Source organism: Hyaena hyaena, unplaced genomic scaffold, assembly GCF_003009895.1.
Source record: "Hyaena hyaena isolate Hyena2069 unplaced genomic scaffold, ASM300989v1 scaffold_1520, whole genome shotgun sequence".
NCBI lineage: Eukaryota > Metazoa > Chordata > Mammalia > Carnivora > Hyaenidae > Hyaena > Hyaena hyaena.
In genome coordinates, this window is record NW_024082147.1 from 303,294 (window position 1) to 309,943 (window position 6,650).

Here is a 6,650-nt window from a genome sequence, read left to right on the forward strand (position 1 = left end):
ACAATAAAAATTGGAGCAGGGAGGAGGAGTTGGTGATGGGAGAAGGGTTAGAGAGAGTTTACTGCCCCTCCAGAAGTTTTTTTTTTTTTTAAGTTTATTTATTTTGAAAGAGAGAGAAAGCTCGAGTCAGGGAGGGACAGAGAGTGAGGGAGAGTGAGAGAATCTCATGCAGCCTCTGCACTGTCAGCATAGAGCCCTACATGGGGCTTGAACCTACCAACTGTGAGATTGTGACCTAGCTGAAGTCCGATGCTTAACCGACTGGGCCACCTAGGTGCCTCCAGAAATATATCTTTTAAAATAAGGTTTCCAGGGTATATGCAAGTATCTCTTATGAATACTGCTCTGCAATAGAACAAATACCAAAAAATGGAGAAAGTATTAACAAAAAAAAAGTCATATTTTGGCAGGATTTATCTGGGGGGGGAGGTGGAGGTGGGGTAAGCTAGCTGTTTAAAAATTACACAATACATGAAAATATATACAACCTACAGTAAGAAAATTAATTTTATAAATGTTGCATTTCCGCAAGTAAACTTTTTCAAAATAAATGCATGCACACATTAGATTTTTTAACAAATTAGAGAACTAAGGCACAAAAACAAATTATTTGTAGACTTTTAAAGAGTATGTTTTAGTTTACAAAATAATTAATAGAGTTCCCATATACCCCACACACAGTATCCCCTATATTTAACATCTTTTATTAGGGGGTACATTTTCTACAATTAATGAATGATACATTATTACTTCCTAAAATCCATAGTTGACATTGGCAGTCACTCTTTGTGTTGTATGGTTCTATGGGTTTTGCTACATGAATAATGTCATCTACTGTAATACCCACTGTTACATTATTATAGAGAACAGTCTCACTGCCCTAAAACATAAAGAATAGTTTTACTGCCCTGAAAAACCTGCTCTGTGTCTATTCAACCTCTTCCCTCTGGCTTTTCCTTCTTGAACTCCTGGCGGCCATTTATCTTTTCATTGTCTCAATAGTTTTACCTTTTCCAGAATGTTATATAATTAAAATCATATAGTAAGTAGTCTTTTTAGACTGGCTTCTTTCAGATAAAATATGCATTTAGGCTTTTCCCCTGTCTGTTTGTGGCTTACTAACTCATTCCTTTTTTAATACTGAATAAAATTCCATTATATGGATGCACATAGTTTGTTTATATGCTCTCCTACTGAAAAGCATCTTGGTTGCTTTCAAGTGTTTGCAATCACAAAATAAAAATGCTTTTGTGTGTGTGTGGTGGTGGGGGGTGGCTTTTGTATGGACATGAGATTTCAAAGCAACTGAGGAAGTAGCAAGGAGAGCAATTTCTGGATTATGTAGTGGAGACTATGTTTAAATTTACAGGAAACTGGTAAACTGTTTTGCATTCTCACTAGCAATGAATGAGAGTTTCCCTTACTCCATATCTTCACCAGCATTCGGTGGTATTATTGCATTGGATTTTGGCCATTCTCATAGGTGTGTAGTAGTATCTCATAATTTTCAGTTCTGTAATAACAGGTAACGCTGGTTTTTTTTCTCATATGCCTATTGCCATAAATATATCTTATTTTGTGAGGTATCTATTCAACTCTTTCATCCACTTTTTAATGGTTTGTTCATTTTCTTATTGTTGAATTTTCAAAGCTTTTATATATTTTAGATAAAATTCCTTCACCAGATTTTTTTTTTTTTCAAACATTGTCTCTCAGTCAGTGGCTTAACTTTCCATTCTCTTGACATTCTTTCACACAGCAGAAGTTTTCATTTTAATGAGGTCAAATTGACCAACTTGTTCTTTAATGGATTGTGTTTTGATGTTATCTAAATATTGATTGCCAAACTCAAAGTCACCTAGATTTTTCTTTTACGTTATAATCCAGATGTTTTATAGGTTTGCATTTTATTTTTAGAATTCTGATCTATTTTGAGTTAATGTTTGTGAGATGTGTAAGGTCTGTTATCTTTTTGCATATGGATGTCCAAATGTTCTATCACCATTGTTTTAAAGACTATCTTTTATTTATTGGTTTGTCTTTGCTCCATGATCAAAGATTAGTTGACAATATTTGTGTGAGTCTCTTTCTGAGCTCTGTATGCTGTTTCATTTATACTTTTGATTGATTCTATCCCGAACATCACACTGATTTTTATCACTGTAGCATTATAGTAGTTTTGGGCATTAAGTAGTGTCAGTCTTCTGACTGAGTTCTTCAATATTGGGTTAACTTTTCTGGACGTTTTGCATTTCCATATAAATTTTAGAATCAATTGATGGTATCTATGAATAACTCCTTGTGATTTTGACTGAGATTGAGTGAATCTATTGATACAGTAGGTTGGAAAAGACATATTAGCAATATTGAGAATTCTATTCATTAACATGGAATATCTCCATCTATTTAGTTCTTCTTTGATTTATTTCATCTGAATGTTGTAGTTTTATTCATATAGATTATGTACATATTTTGTTAAATTTATTTCTAAACATTTTATTGTTTTGGTGCTAATGTAATGTACTGTGTTTTTCATTTCAAATTCCAGTTGTCCATTGTTGGCTTATAGGAAGGCAACTGAGTTTTATATAATAACATTGTATCCTGCAATCTTGCTATATTCACTTTTTAGTTCCAGGTCTTCCTTTCTGATAAATTATTTGACATAGAAAATAATGTCATCTCTGAACAAAGATATTTTATTTCTTTCTTCCCAATCTGTATGCTTTCTATCTATCATCTATCTATCTATCTATCTATCTATCAATCATCTATCTATTCATTTTGTTCTGGTGCATTAGCTAGGATTTCCTGTACCATGTTGAGTAGGAGTAACAAAAAGGGACATCTTTCTTCTGTTCTCTATCTTGGGAAAAATCATTTAGTTTGTCAGCATTTAGGTAGGAAGTTAGCTGTCAGTTTCTGCAGGTGTTTTTTATTAAGTTGAGGAAGTCCCCTCTGCACCTTATTTCCAGAGAGATTTGTTTGTGTGTGAATAGGTGTTGGATTTTGTTAAATGCATTTTATTATATGATTGTATGTTTTTCTTCTTCATCCTGTTGATATCATTGATTGTATTAACTCATTTTCAATGCTGAAACAGCTTTGCATACCAAGGATAAACCCCTCTTAGTTATAGTACATAATTGCTTTTATACATTTTTGGATTAGCATTGCTAGATTTTGTTGAGAGATTACACATGTATATCCATGTATTCTGTACTTTTTTCTGGATTGTAATATCTTTGTCTGGTTTTAGCTGGCTAATGCTGGCCTCAGCGAATGAGTTAGGAATTGTTTTCTCAACTTTATTTTATGAAAAAGATTGTATGAATTGATAACATTTTAACCTTATTTTTTGGGTAGAATTCACCAGTGAAACAATATTACCCGAAGTATTTTTTAGAAAGATTATTAATTATTGATTAAAAGTATTTAATATATATTGGACTATTAAGATTATATATTTATTTTTGTGTGTGTGTTAATGAATGTGCTTTTTAAGATATTGGTTCATTTTATCTAGGTTATCAAATTTGTGGGCATAAAGTTGTAGACTATATACAAAAGTCTACATTGGTGCAGTTTTTCTTTCAACATCAAATAATTCACTCCACTTATTGTTGCTTGAATGATTCCTGAAGAGAAGTCCAATGTGATTCTTGTACTGTTTCTCTATATCTAAGGTTTCACATCCACCACAACTACAACTGGCTTCTTTTTTTGAATGTTTTTATTTATTTCTGAGAAAGAGAGAGAGACAGCGTGAGCACGGGAGGGTCAGAGAGAGAGACACACACACACAGAATTTGAAGCAGGCTCCAGGCTCTGAGCTAGCTGTAAGCACAGAGCCCGACATGGGGCTCAAACCCACGAACCGTGAGATCATGACCTGAGCTGAAGTTGGACACTTAACCGACTGAGCCACACGGGCACCCCTCCAATGGCTTCTTTCAAGATATTTTCTTTGCCTTTGATTTTCTAAAGTTTGAATATGATATGCCAAGCTGTATATTCTCTGGTATTTTTCATAGTAGATGTTTTCTGAGTTTCTCAGATCCATAGTTTTTGTCTGTTAATTAGATAATTCTCAGCCATTATTACTTCAAATATTTCTAATGCTCTCTCTTCCTTCTCCTTCTCATACACCATTGTGTGTATCCTAGACTTTTCATAATTATTTCACAGTTCTTGGATATTCTATCCCACTGTTTTTGTTCTTTTATCTCTTTGTGTTGAACTTTTGGAAGTTTCCATTGACATATCTTCAAATTTACTGATTCTGTCTAGCCTATTAAGTTCATCAATACATTCTTCATTTCTATTACAGTATTTTTGTTTTCTAACATTATCTCTTGATTCTCTTCCATGTCTCTGCTTACATTGCCCACCTGTTCTTGCATGTTAACATATTTATCATAGTTATTTTAAACCCAAAGTCTGATAATTCCAAAAATCTCTGCCAATTCTGAGCCTAGTTCTAATGCTTACTTTGTTTCTTCAGACCGTTTTTGCCTTTTAATGTGCATTGTAATTTTCCTTAACAGTGATATGTATATTTTTAATATTAGATGAAGGCACTGAAGTAGATTGGTCTTTAGTGTAAGCTTTTATATTTGTCTGGCTAGAAGTTAGAATGTGCTTACTATTTGCTATAGCTGTGATGTTAGAGGCTAAAATTTCCTCCCATTTTGTCTTTGGTTATCCATAGACTCCATAATATGGTCTGAGGCTTTAAATTATTTCAGCTCTAAGCCCCTGCTATTATGCAGGAGCTCTACTGATGTGGTGGTAATGTTTGGGAGGAGAGCAAGCCTTCTGTCATCCTACAATTGGGTTTTATTCTTTTAGTGGGCCTAAATCATGCATTTTCCTTCTTCTTTGTCAAAATCTAAAGAGGGATGGACTTGGGTGTTTCCTTCCACAGGTTTGTCAGGCTTTGGTAAAATTCTCTTATGTTAGGTTATGGTAAAATAATTTCCCTGAGGGCAGGCCTTGTTTAAGGAGGAGAAACCTCTGGATATATTTGAAAATGGTTGCTTTTAATCCTCCCCTGTGGGAAGTACTACAGTTTTTTCTTTGATATTCATAGTGAAAAACTGGTAAGGATATTTCAAGAAAAATTATGGAAAGTGTTGGGCTTGAGAGTAGCCTCCTTCAGAGTTTTCAGCTCTAAACCTAGTCTACACAAAGACACTGGAATCCTTCAATTATAGTTTAAATATACTGGAATCCTTCAATTATAGTTTAAATATACTGACCTAAGCTATAGGCTTCTGTTCCTGGTAAGTTGTAATTCTCTATAATTGCTTATCTTATTCTTCAGTTTTCAGGATAAGTTTGTCTTATGTTCGCAATTCTTTGATGAATCAAGAATTGTTGCATTTCAGTTTGTTCAGCTTTATTCTTATTGTGAGGATGCAAGTGATGATTGTCAAGCTCTTTACATCTCAGAAATCAGAAGTTTATTGTGTTTGAATTGCTTTTAGGCCATATAAACAGATCATTTTAATTTTACTCAGGCTTTGCAGATGATGCTCTGTGCTTACTTTACAAGTGTTAATGTAATTCACAGGGTATCTTTCATTAGCTTTCCATGTTGTTTAAAAAGTAGTATAAAGTGTTCTATTATTTCTTTTTTTTTTTTTTTTACAAATAGTTTATTGTCAAATTAGTTTCCACATAACACTCAGGGCTCGTCCCCACAAGTGTCCTCCTCCATGCCCATCCACCCCTCCCCCCCACATCCATCAGTCCTCAGTTTTTGTCAGCATTCAAGAATCTCTCATGGTTTGCCTCTCTCCCTTTCCTCCACCATTTCCGCCCTTCTTCTCCCCCTTGTTCCTCCGTCAAGTTCCTCCTAATCCTCCTATACGTGCAAACATATGATATTTGTCCTTCTCTGCCTGACTTATTTCGCTCAGCATAACACCCTCAAGGTCCATCCATGTTGCTACACATGGCCAGATTTCATTCTTTTTCATTGCCATGTAGTATTCCAAGGTATAGATAAACCACATCTTCTTGAACCATTCATCTGTTGATGGACACTTAGGCTCTTTCCATGTTTTAGCTATTGTGGAGAGTGCTGCTATGAACATTGGGGTACATGTGCTCCTATGCCTCAGCATTTCTGTATCCCTTGGGTAAATTCATAGCAGTGCTATTGCTGGGTCATAGGGGAGTTCTATTGTTAGTTTCCTGAGGAACCTCCACACTGTTTTCCAGAGGGGCTGTACCAGTTTACATTCCCACCAACAGTGTAGGAGGGTGCCTGTTTCTCCACATCCTCGCCAGCATCTAGAGTTCTCTGATTCGCTCATTTTAGCCACTCTGACTGGCGTGAGGTGGTATCTCAGTGTGGTTTTGATTTGTATTTCCCTGATGAGGAGGGATGCTGAGCATCGTTTCACGTGTCTGTTGGCCATTTGGATGTCCTCTTTGGAGAAGTGTCTGTTCATGTCTTCTGCCCATTTCTTCACTGGGTTGTTTGTTTTTCGGGCGTGGAGTTTGGTGAGTTCCTTATAGATTCTGGATATTAACCCTTTATCTGATATGTCATTTGCAACAATCTTTTCCCATTCCGTTGGTTGCCTATTAATTTTCTAGGTTGTTTCCTTGGCTGTGCAGAAGCTTTTAATCTTGATGAG